The following is a 13,432-nucleotide window of genomic DNA, read 5'->3' as shown; positions in this document are numbered from 1 at the left end:
TATAAGAATAGGGAGCACTCCTCCTACCCCTGAAAAAACGTCTACCAGTTGAGGTAGATGCTGAAGGTGCCCAGTGGGAGAGGTTGTCGAGGGCGGTGACCAGCTGGTTGAGCTGTTCTACAACCTGCTTGACCTTCTCGCCAAAAATGTTATCCCCCCAGCAAGGAACATCCGCAAGCCGCTGCTGGGTCCTACTTTCCAGGTCAGAGGCACGCAGCCATGAGAGTCTGCGCATCACTATACCTTGAGCAGTGGACCTGGATGAAACATCAAAAGAATCGTAAGTACCCCTGGGCAGGAATTTACGACACACCTTCAGCTGCCTGACCACCTCCTGAAAAGGCCTGGCCTGCTCCGAAGGGAGCTGATCGACCAAGACCGCCAGTTGCTTCACATTGTTCCGCAAGTGAATGCCGTAGAGCTGGTAGGACTGGATTTTGGAGATGAGCATAGCTGACTGGTAGGCCTTTCTCCCAAAAGAGTCCAAAGTCCGAGCCTCCCGTCCCGGGGGCGTCGAGGCGAAACCTCTCATACTTCTGGCTCTCTTGAGAGCAGAATCCACAACCCCCGAGTCATGAGGCAACTGGGCCTTCATCAACTCGGGTTAGATAATGGTTTCATCCAGTTCCTTAACAATTATGTAGAGGAACAGTGGATGACTCCTTAGGTGGCGAAGGATAGTCCAGGACCTCGAACATCTCAGCCCTGGGCTCATCCTCAGTGACCACCGGGAAGGGAATGGCTGTAGACATTTCCCGGACAAAGGACGAGAAAGACAAACTCTCCGGGGGAGCAACCTTTCTCTCTGGCGAAGGAGTAGGGTCAGAGGGAAGGCCACAAGACTCCTCAGAAGAGAAATATCTTGGATCTTCCTCTGCTTCCCACGAGGCCTCTCCTTCGGTGTCGGGCAGTTCTCTGACTGCAGACCGAAGCCGAGCCCGTCTATAGCCGAGCTATGTCCTCGATGGCGATGCCGAGAAGTTGACCCCCGTGCTGGCGGCGATGAAGCTCCCTCCATCGATATTGACGGAGAGTCAACTCGGGTGGCAGCTGAGGCCGATGCTACAAGCGGCACCGACGTCGAAGGCCTCACCACAGGCGGGGAAGCCAGTCGCTGCATCTATCGACAGTACAGATGGCACAAGCACCCCCGGTACCGGAACAGACGGTCGCAGCAGCCCTTCCAGGATCCCTGGAAGAATGGCTCGGAGGCGCTCGTCAAGAGTGTCTGTCGAGAAAAGCTGTGGAGTCGGTGCAGGAGTCGAGGCCAGAATCTGCCGAGGAGGCGGCGGTACCGGGCTGTCCGGAGACCGGCGCATCGACAACTCTTGCATGGAGGGTGAGCGGTCCCTCCCGGCGTTGACGCTTCACGGGTGCCGATTCCCTTGACGCGCCGGAGTTCTCGGTACCGTGACGAGAAGGGGACCGATGACGGTGCTTCTTTGCCTTCGCTCGAAGCACGTCACTGGTATCCCTTGGTACAGACAAGGAGGACGTGGAATCCACATGCCTTCTCAGGGTCGGTCCCGATGGGCCTGTACCGCAGGAGCCCTCGAGGCAGGTGGAGACCCACTCGATGATTCACTGCTGCTAGCATGTGATGGTCTCTGGACAGCTATTACCTGTGCTCCTGAGGTCGATGCACTCTCCGGTGCCGACATCGCCGACAACCTTGATACCGCTGTCGACGTCGAAGTACCGGGCAAAGCTCCAAACAGGCGCTCCCGTGGAGCTTGTCTCGACGCTTGTATCCACTTTTTAAGGCTAAAACACAACTTACATGCGTCTGGGTGATGGTCGGGCCCAAGGCACTGGATGCACCACATGTGAGGGTCGGTGCCTAAGATTGCCCGGTTGCACCGAGTGCACTTCTTGAAGCCGCTGGCAAGCCTCGATGTCATCGATGGAAAAATAGCAGCGGTAAAATTAAATTTGCGATGGTGCCAAAGGAAGGGCACAAAAAAGGTAGAAAACCCGTACGGAACGAAAGGAAACTTACTGAGGACAAAACTAAAGAAAACTATGGAACTTTTTCTTTTTTAAGAAAACAGAACAGCTTGTTCACGAGCACCAAACGGAGATGAAAAACGGCGAAAAGCCGGCTAAAATTAGAAGGCTCTTCTTTTCTGGGGCATAGAACTGCCGTAAACAGCCGCTCTTGACTGCGGGGAAAAAAGAAGACTGAAGTGGGACTCTCGCGCGACGGGCGGGAACATCGCGGTGCGCACACCCACGCGCTCAAAGGCTTTAGCAACCTTTGTTGCTAGGAAGATTTTCTGGACCTGGAGCTGTCGTGGACGTCACCCATATGTTGGGATAGGTGTCAAAATTATTTTGCCCCAAATCTGTGAAAAATTCCCATAAACTAACATATCAGAAATCCAGACCCTAAACAATGGGTTCCCAAACCTTTTGGATTCACGGCTCCACCACACGTCCAATATTTCTCCCTCTCTCCCCCATGCAAAATCTCTCCCTTTACTCCTATGTCCAACATTTCTTCTTCTCCATGCATCTCCCCCTCCCCTCGACCTGTATATAAGATCTCACTTTGCTATCTCCCACTTACCACCAGCGTTTAGCTGGGCAGAGGAGGATGAAGAAAAGCCAAGAGCTGAGCACAGGAAGGAGGCAACATGATGTCCTGCATAGAGAATGACGTGGGGACAAAGTTTGTCCCCATCCTCACCCCGTCCCTGCGAACTCTGTCCCTATCCACAGAAGCCTCACTGTTTAACCACACTTAAGATTTACCTTTGGGTTTAAAAAGCAAAATCATGTGCATGTGAGGACTGCATACATGAATTAAAACAAATGCCCTTAAAATGTAATAATACTGGACTGGTCTGGCAAGCAATAATGAAACAGTGATAGAATATTCATTCACCTAACAAGCAATACTGAGCACTAATTTTTCTAATCATTCTACAACTCCAAGCACATTTAATTCTTTTCTCACTATACAAAACAGGGAACCACAGAAAAACTGAAATAGAGATTTCCCTCAAGAAAGCCAGGTAAACACTGGTAAAAGAGAAACAGAAATGTATTTTCTCCTGCACTCTGCAAAATACAAAAATAGAAAAGACGTACATTTCACAAAGCAGGCACATCTCAGTCCTTAAAAAGTATTAAATAAAAATATTTTTTTTCTTCCTTTGTTGTCCGAGCACTTTATTTTTCTAATTGGGATGGTCCCAATCTCTTTTCCACTTTCCACGTGTCCATCTTCTCTAAATTCTTTTCCACGTTGGCGATTCCATTTCTTCTCTCTCCTCTTGGCTTTGTCCTTTCCTTCTCTACATCTGTCTGACAGTGACCTTTCATTTCATGCACCCCCCCTGCCTTATTTGTGTTTATCCCCCTTTCTCACACCTTAGTCTCTGTTTCACTTCTCATCTACCTACTAGCTTTTACCATTGCTCCCTCTCACTTAATATCCAGTCTCCTAAACCCCTATCTTTTTTCACCCACTTCCTTAGCCCTCATTTCTATCCTATTAGCCCTCATCTACCCTCCATTGGATCTCATCACCCTATCAGTCCCCGGCTCCATCCGTTTCTCTCTTTCATTCCCTTGCTTCCAAGGCCCTATACCCCATGCCCTTCCTTCCTCTTCCCCCTTGCAAGGTCATGTCACTCTCCCTCCCCTCCCTTCTTCCTTCCCTCCAAGGTCTGGTGTCACTTTCCCTCCGTCTCCCCCTCCACAAAGTCTGGTGTTGCTTTCCTGCCATACCACTCCGCCACCCTCCCACAAAGTCTAGTGTCGCTTTCACTCACCCCCTCCCCACATGGTTTTGTGTCGCTTTCCCTCCCTCCCCCTCCCAAGTTTGATGTCACTCTCCCAATCTTCCTGCCTCCCTCCCTCCGTTCCCACAGGGTCCGGTGTTGCTCGCTCTCCCACTCCCCTCCCCTGCCGCCATCAGGTCCTGTATCGCATTTTCCCTCCCCTCATGCTGTGGTGTCACTCCTGCACCTCTCCGCTGTACTCCCGCTGCAGCCTTTCCATCTTCTGGACTGCCAGCAGCGTTAGCAATATAAGCACGCTGCCTTCGTGTGCCGGGAAGCCTTCTCTCTGCAGCGAGTGGAACAGGAAGTCTCAATAGAGAGAAGGCTTCCGGGCTGCGCGAAAGCAGCGTGCTTACATTGCTAATTATTATTATTACATTTGTACTCTGCACTTTCCCACAGAAGCAGGTACAATGCGGCTTACATAGTAAACAGAATTACAATTATTACATTCATTAAGAAGAATATTACGAGCTATAATGTAACATAATAATAGAATGCTTTGAGTATGTGTGAATTAACAAGGGAAGGAGTAATGAAGATAGATAAGGAAATGGGGATGGGTATGATGAAGGAAGGATGGGGAAGGGAAGACTAGGATAGTATGGAGTAGCTAGGGTGACAATGTTAATATATAGACATCATCATAATAAGAGAAATGTGTAGGGTTATGTCGGGTTGTTTGGGTAAGCTAGTTTAAAGAGATGGGTTTTCAACATTTTCCTAAAAGGTAAATGGTCATTAATTACTTTGATGGTTCTTGGTAATGCGTTCCAAAGCTGGCTGCCCAAAAAGGAAAAGCTGGATGCATATATTGTTTTATATTTGATTCCTTTGCAATTGGGAAGGTGTAAATTACGGAAAGTACATGAAGACACTGCCGGCAGCCCAGGAGACGGTAAGGCTGCAGTGGGAGCACAGCGGAGAGGTACAGGAGTGACACCAGAGCTTGCAGAGGGGGAGGGAGAGTGCAATACAAGACCAGACGGTGGCGGTAGGGGGGGCAGGGAGAGCAAGCGAACGACACCAGACTTGGAAGGAAGGGAGGGAGGAAGAGAAAAAGGGAGGGAGGACAAGAAAAAGGTAGGCGTCTGTTGTACCGCGGGTGCAGAGGTTATTACTGCTCCTGCGGGGTGGGGAACTAACCTCTTTTTGCACCCGCGGTAAAACTTTGATAATTTTCCCCATTCCTGCGGTTTTACTGCCGATTACCCGCTCCCGTGTCATTCTCTAGTCCTGCAGCCCCGGCCTCCCTCCCTGAGAGCTGAGTAGTGAGCAGCCAGAGTCCAGTGGCTGGAGCAGGCCTTCAAACTTCCAGGCCGCTGGCATCAGCAGTGATGTATAAGTGCTGCCTTCAGCCTGCCCAGGAAGCTTTGTACAGCCAATTCCTGCTCCCACATAGGCAGAGACATTACCAGAGGGATCCATATAGCAAACTGTAGTGGGAGAACAGTTAACCCCCACTGAGAAACAGCAGCTAGGAGCAATGTTGAAAAAATATGCTAATGTGTTTTCTACTACATAAGTATTGCCATACTTGGAAAGACCAAAGGTCCATCAAGCCCAGCATCCTGTTTCCAACAGTGGCCAATCCAGGTCATAGATACCCGGCAAGATCCCAAAAATGTACAAAACATTTTATATACGCTGGCTGCAAAGAACAGACTATCAAAAAACTCCAAGCAGCTCAAAACACTGCCACCAGACTCATATTTGGAAAAACCAAATATGAAAGTGCAAAACCCCTAAGAGAGAAACTACACTAGCTCCCACTTAAGGAACGCATTGCGTTCAAGATCTGCACGATTGTACACAAAATCATTCACGCAGAGGCCCCAAGTTACATGCTAAACCTCATGGATCTACCTCCCAGAAACGCCACAAAATCATCCCGCAAATTCCTCAACTTGCACTTCCCCAGCTGTAAAGGACTAAAGTACAAGCTGATGCATGCCACTACCTTCTCTTACATGAGCACACAACTATGGAATGCACTACCTACAGACCTGAAAACAATCAATGAAACAACTATCTTTCGCAAATCTTTGAAGACATACTTCTTCAATAAGGCCTACAAAGAGAACATATAACCTCACTATTCCACCTCACCAACCAACTCAGTTATGAAAGCCCACCTTCTACACCTACCCTAATTACTCCCTTCTTTCTTCCTTTATGCAATCTCTGCACATCACTAACTGTATCTGATATCCTGGAAAGACAATGTAATAAAACTATGTAAGCCACATTGAGCCTGCAAATAGGTGGGAAAATGTGGGATACAAATGTAATAAATAAATACTGCTTATCCCAGAAATAGTGGATTTTCCCGAAGTCCATTTAATAACGGTCTATGGACTTTTCCTTTAGGAAGCCGGCCAAACCTTTTTTTAAACTCCGCTAAGCTAACCCCCTTTACCACATTCTCTGGCAATGCATTCCAGTTTAATTACACGTTGAGTGAAGAAACATTTTCTCCGATTTGTTTTAAATTTACTACATTGTGAGGTCACGTGACGCCATGGTGCAGGGCTGACGCTGGAAAGCTAGGCTCCGCGCACATTCACCCGAAAATCTGATAATTTGGCGTACCCAAGGTGCAAAACGCTACAGCCTTGCTCATATAAGGTGAGAGAACGATTAGTGATCAAAGATCTGGCAGAGAACAACAGAATGGCAGCGAAAACGGTGAGGAGAGAGCGAGACAAATCGAAACTGCCTGATAAGAAGATGGCCGACCAGCGTGATCCCGGAGAACTAGCGGTGGGATCCGTATGGCTGACGGAGATTACGGCCGAGGTAACAGCTGCGGTCGAGGCGGCGTTGGTTAAGAAACTTCAGCAATTGTTTGATCGGACGGAGGAGGCTCATGAGCGTATTGATAGTATGAATCTGGAGCTAGATGAAGGTCTACAGCGGATTTCAGAGATGGAGGAGACTGTGGGGGCGCAGAAGGAGATTAATAAGAAATTAGAGCGGCGGGTCCAGGATTTGGAGACAAAGATCGATGATTTGGAGAATAGGAGCAGGCGAAATAACCTGTGTCTGGTTGGACTTCCAGAATCGCTCTTGGATAAAGATCTGCCTACCTTTCTAGAGGAATGGCTGCCGCAGTCTTTACACAGAGGACAAATTACAGAAATTTTGTGTTGAACGGGCTCATAGAGTTGGGCCTCCGCGACAGCCAGTGACCAGGCCGCGAGTGGTCATATTAAAATCTCTTAACTTTCATCATAAACAACATATTCTGGACGTGATACGAGGAAGTAGTACCCTCACCTATCAAGATAAGAGGATCCTTTGTTTTCAGGATTACTCACAGCAGGTGCAAATGAGGAGGAAGTCCTTCGCGCCTTTATGTACGGATCTTTTCAACAAAAAAATAAAATTTGCGCTTCTATATCCTGCTAAGCTGCGCCTCACGATTAATGGAGCCAAAAAAATTTTCGACACAGTTGAAGCAGCTAAAGCATATATCCAACAACATGGGGGTGAATAGACCCTCCAGGAGGAAGGATACAACTATAGAAGCATATAGTGGATAAACTCAGGACAGTGAATTATTTGGGTCTATCTTAACATGGCGAGCTACTTTAGGGGGGCTGACATGAGTTCTCCAAGTCTTGAATACTGAAGGATTGAGTTGTAACTTATTGTATGATATGAACAGAGCTTGAAGATAAGGGGTCTTACGGACGAGACAATACATAACATGACAACAGGGGAAACAGATATGGACCGAGGAATAAAATGTTGGATTTCTGCAGACTTATGGGCATGGCATGGCGACCTGCAGAATACGGCTGAATGATCACATAGAACTGAGATCCAGCTTGGAATCGTTGAACTATTTCCTGGCCGATGAAAAAGAAGATGATCAAAGACTGGTATATGAGAAGTGACCTGTAAAATTGTGAATGGTTAGGTTGCGGGGCCTGGAAAGGGTTGGATGGGTAAACGGTAACTGCAGGGTGAGTGCAGGTGTTAATAAGTGACTAGTTCTTTGAACAGGAGGGAGGGAGGGAGGATTTAAAGGATGGGAGATAGGGGGGAGGAGGGTGGGAGGATGGGGGAAATTCAGGGTTTGGTTAACAGAATTTCGATTAGGTATATGGGGTCAGAAGAGGTACATGAGTGAGTTGAATGAGTGGCTGATGAAAAGAATAGTAGGAGTGGTGCTGCTGGGACACCATGACTGCATTCCTATAGATGTGGAACATATATTGATGCAAGAGAGAGATATAGGAGATTGATGGGACTAAAAGTATACTCCTGGAATGTGGGAGGTATTTCATCCCCCATTAAACGAAAGAAAATACTTCATAGTCTTAAAAAGAAAAAGGCAGATATAGCACTCCTCCAGGAGACACATTTATCGTCTCAGGAGCATGACAAACTGAAAACCTGGTGGGTGGGGACAGTGTTGGAGGCCCCAGCTATGGGGAAGAAGGCCGGGGTGGTGATATTGTTCCACAAATCCCTTCAGGTCGAGGTGGGGCAGATGTGTGTTGATCCTGAAGGGAGATACATTTTGGCACAGGTCAAGGTGAATGATACTACATACCTTATCAGTAATATTTATGCCCCTAATGTGTACTGTAAGAAATTCTTCCATACTCTCATCAGCAAGATACAGCACTTTAATGTTCCGCAGAAGATAATTGGGGGGGACTTCAATGTGGTAGCGGATTCCACCATGGATAAATCACATAATGTAGCAGGTGCGATAGGGGAGATGGATAAAGGTATCAATCTGATGTGTGGAGCCTTGGGAGTGGTTGACGTGTGGAGGGTTTTAAACCCAAATACCAAAGACTATACGCACTACTCTAGGGCCCACCACACGCAATCACGAATAGATTACCTACTGATAGATGAAGAAAGTTTTGCAGGCATCTCAGAGGCTGCAATTGATCCTACGATTATATCGGATCATGCGGCAATATTTGTTGAATTTAAAGATCAGAATTCACAAAGTAGACAGTTTAGATGGATATTTCCCATGGACCTGTATTATGATCAGGACTTTGGGACATATATTAGGGGGAAATGGGAAGAATATACACTACATATTGCATCTCATGTAGATACACCGATACTGTTCTGGGAAGCTGGGAAGGCTGTTTTACGGGGTGAGATTATAGCGTACAGTGTCAGAAAGAAAAAACAGAGAGATCGAGAGATCATCAGATTGGGGGAACAGTTGGTGCAATTGAGGAGGTCGTATGGACAAAAGTCCGCAAATCATACCCGAGAACAATTATTAGCCACCCAGGTAGCCCTAAATGAGCTGTTACATCAGCGAGCAAGTAAATCTGCTGAATACTATAGATATCAACTATATAGGTTTGGCAACAAACCAGGGAAGATGATGGCAGGTCTAGTGAGGAAGGCGAAGGGGCAGAGGAGAGTGTTGGTGGTTAAGACACGGATGGGAGGCCTGGTACATAATGACATAGAGATACTAGATGTGTTTAGGGATTACTATGCTAGGCTATATGCTAAAAATGATGATGATGATTTAGATCCTGATATATATATAGAGAATGTCACTAAGCCAAAGATCTCAGAGCAACAGAAGAGGGAGCTAAACAAACCGATTGAGACGGATGAGGTCCTTAGAGAAATAAAAGGCAGTGCATTACATAAGGCTGCGGGGCCAGATGGATTTAGGGCTGAATTGTATAAAATCTTAATGCAGAACATAGGAGACCCCTTGACTAAGGCCTTTAATAGATCAGTTGAATTAGGGGAGCTTCCTCAGTCTTTGCGACTAGCGGATATAATGGTCTTTCCGAAACCCGAGAGAGATCCGACCTTACCAGATTCTTACAGACCAATCTCTTTGATTAGCTATGAGGCCAAGTTGTTGGCTAAAATTTTGGCCTCGAGATTGGCAAAAGTGTTACCGAGCATAGTTGCGGCCCCTCAGGTAGGTTTTGTGCAAGGGAGACAGAGTGGGAAAAATATTAGGCTGATATTGGCATCAATGGAGAGTGTGCGCAGGGAAGGTGGGGATTCCCTCTTGATCAGTTTCGATGCCGAAAAGGCGTTTGATCGGGTTGAGTGGGAGTTCCTGTTTGCATCATTAAGGGCGTATGGCTTTGAAGGCTATTTCACACAAGCAATCTCCATATTATATAAGAACCCTATGGCGAGAGTGTTGGTCAACGGAGCGTACTCTCGAAGCTTTGTAATTAATAGAGGAACCAGACAGGGATGCCCTCTGTCCCCTTTACTTTTTGCTATAACGTTGGACCCCTTGATCAGGGAAATTATGGGTAACACTGAGATTGAAGGTATAAAATTGGGAACCAGAGAATTTAAGATCTCGGCGTTTGCCGATGACATTTTGGTTCATCTAGCTAGACCGGAGAGATCGCTGCCGGTGTTGATGGAGGTTTTTGAAGAATATGGGGCCTTCTCGGGATTTAAATTGAATTTTCAAAAATCAGAGGGATTGCCCACAACCAATACGGTAAGGGAGCAATGGAAGGGAAAGTTTCCACTGCGATGGGCGAATAAGGAGTTTAAATACCTAGGCATAACACTAACTGGAGACCTGAGTAGATTATATAGACAGAATGTTGACAAGTTACTACAGTATACGAGACATAAGTTAGCAGTATGGGAGGGGCTACCTATAACATTAAGTGGGCAAGTTGGTTTGTATGCAATGATGCTCTTTCCAAAATGGCTATATGTACTAAGACAGCTGCCCATAGTATTACAGACTAAAGATATAAAGAAGCTTCGAGGAATGATGTCTAGGTTCTGTTGGAGTGGGAAAAAGGCTAAAGTTAAATTGGACTATCTTTATGGGAAAAGGACAGAGGGAGGCTTGGGGCTGCCCGATATTAAACAATATAATTGGGCCTGCTTGGCTCGGCACCTAGCGGATTGGGTTTTGGAAACAGAAGAGCACACGGCATGGAATATTGAGTGTGCATTGTTTAGACCATATCATCCCTATTATATGTTACATGTTGAGGGTAAAATGTTACCTAAGGAATGGCGCCATCATATTTTATTACACCCAATGCGAAGTATATGGCAGTACATATTGAGGAGACTAAATAAGAACCCATAGTGTACGGATCTCCTCCCACTAGTTGGGAATGGAGCATTTGAACCAGGGAATGCTCACCCGAAATTAATAAAGTGGGCACAGGAAGGAGTGGTATTAGTGGCAGATGTCATGCAAGAAACGGGGAAGGCTATATCCAGGGAGGCCCTAGAGGATATGGTGGGAGTAGAGAATGTGACATGGTATGATTATTATCAGCTTCATAGCTATATTGAGCACTTACATAGAGAAAGATGTGATAGAGGGATGTATGAGCTACTGGTGAATTTCTTTCTGCCTCAGGGAAGAGAACAGACCAGTGTCAACACTGTATAAACAGCTAAGTATGATTGCCCCGTACCGAAGCTATGAGGCAGTGGCTAGACGATGGTCTGAGGATTTGAGGGTAGAGATTAGCAGTGGAGATATAGCCCAGTCATTGAAGGAGATTGTACATAAAGTGACTAGTGCCAGACATAGGGAGATACAATTTAGAATCATTCTGAGAGCATATTTCCCTCCCATACAGGCTTATTATGCAGGTAGACTGCAAGCAACACATTGCAGTAAATGTAATTTTCAGAGAGCAACACTGTATCACATGTTTTGGGGATGTTCTGTTATTAAAATGTTTTGGGGTCCAGTGCTGGAATATTGCGAGGCTCTGCTGCATAAGAAGATTGGGCTCACGCCTAAAACTGTTGTGTTAGGACTGACGGGAAGTGGGTCAATTATGCGATACAAAGAAAGCTTATTTATATATAAGGCACTCATTATTGGGAAACAATGTATTTTACAATACTGGACACAAGAAATAGGACCATCCTTTTAGCAGTGGAGGAGTTCGCTTCATTCCCTAGTGCGGATGGAAGCACGTGCTATGAACAGTAGCCCTAGAAGTAAACAACGTTTCTGGGAAGTCTGGGAACCGTATGTGCAGGCTCTATCAGGCAGAGCTCGCAGCCTATTGGTGAACTCACTCACTGGGGGGGGGGGGGGAGGAACGGAAAGTTAAAAAATGATATGTATGCCTATTTGAATTATGTTGATGTGACAAACATTAAAGCAAGGGTATAGGGGGGATGGGGGGTGGGGAGAGGGAGAAAAATTCACAGAAAAGTTTGATGACACTTCAGTTAAAGGTTTTGTTAAAGAAGACAGAGATCTGTATTAAGTACATGTTTATTGATCTATGCATGTTGTAAACTGTGAAATCAATAAAACAGTTAAAACATAAATTTACTACATTGTAGCTTCATCACATGCCCCCTAGTCCTAGTATTTTTGGAAAGCGTGAACAGACGCTTCACATCTACCCATTCAATTCCACTCATTATTTTATAGACCTCTATCATATCTCTCCTCAGCTGCCTTTTCTCCAAGCTGAAGAGCCCTAGCTGTTTTAGCCTTTCCTCATAGGGAAGTTGTCCCATCCCCTTTATCATTTTTGTCGCCCTTCTTTGTACCTTTTCTAATTCCCCTATATCTTTTTTGAGATGTGGCGACCAGAATTGAACACAATATTCAAGGTGCGGTCGCACCATGGAGCGATACAAAGGCATTATAACATCCTCCTTTTTGTATTCCATTCCTTTCCTAATAATACCTAACATTCTATTTGCTTTCTTAGCCGCAGCAACACACTGAGCAGGAGGTTTCAACGTATCATCAACGACAACACCTAGATCCCTTTCTTGGCCCGTGACTCCTAACGTGAAACCTTGCATGACATAGCTATAATTCGGGTTCCTCTTTCCCACATGCATTACTTTGCACTTGCTCACATTAAACGTCATCTGCCATTTAGACGTCCAGTCTCCCAGTCTCGTAAGGTCCGCTTGTAATTTTTCACAATCCTCCCGTGATTTAACAACTTTGAATAACTTTGTGTCATTAAAATTTAATTACCTCACTAGCTACTTCCATCTCTAGGTAATTTATAAATATGTTAAAAAGCAGCGGTCCCAGCACAGACCCCTAAGGAACCCCACTAACTACCCTTCTCCATTGAGAATACTGACCATTTAACCCTACTCTCTGTTTTCTATCTTTTAACCAGTTTTTAATCCACAATAGAACACTACCTCCTATCCCATGACTCTCCAATTTCCTCTGGAGTCTTTCATGAGGTACTTTGTCGAATGCCTTCTGAAGATCCAGATACACAATATCAACCGGCTCCCCTTTATCCACATGTTTGTTCACCCCTTCAAAGAAATGTAGTAGATTGGTGAGGCAAGATTTCCCTTCACTAAATCCATGTTGACTTTGTCTCATTAATCCATGCTTTTGAATACGCTCTGTAATTTTGTTCTTAATAATAGTCTCTACCATTTTGTCCGGCACTGACGTCAGGACTCACCGGTCTATAATTTCCCGGATCTCCTCTGGAACCTTTTGTAAAAATCGGCGTTACATTGGTCACCTTCCAATCTTTCAGTACCAGGCTCGATTTTAAGGATAAATTACATATTTCTAACAATAGCTCCGCAAGCTCATTTTTCAGTTCTATCAGTACTCTGGGATGAATACTAAGCCAGGAATTACTCATTTGGCTAATCACAATGTAGATACAGGT

General features: G+C 45.8%; 1 protein-coding gene across 1 annotated transcript in view; it reads right to left on the bottom strand.

Moving 5' to 3' along the window:
- The window catches only part of HUWE1 (HECT, UBA and WWE domain containing E3 ubiquitin protein ligase 1), a 1,034,695-nt gene that overhangs the window by 128,683 nt on the left and 892,580 nt on the right, over nt 1–13,432 (bottom strand).

This window comes from Microcaecilia unicolor, chromosome 2, assembly GCF_901765095.1.
Source record: "Microcaecilia unicolor chromosome 2, aMicUni1.1, whole genome shotgun sequence".
NCBI classification, from domain to species: Eukaryota; Metazoa; Chordata; class Amphibia; order Gymnophiona; family Siphonopidae; genus Microcaecilia; species Microcaecilia unicolor.
This window is presented reverse-complemented; position numbering and strand designations above follow the sequence as displayed.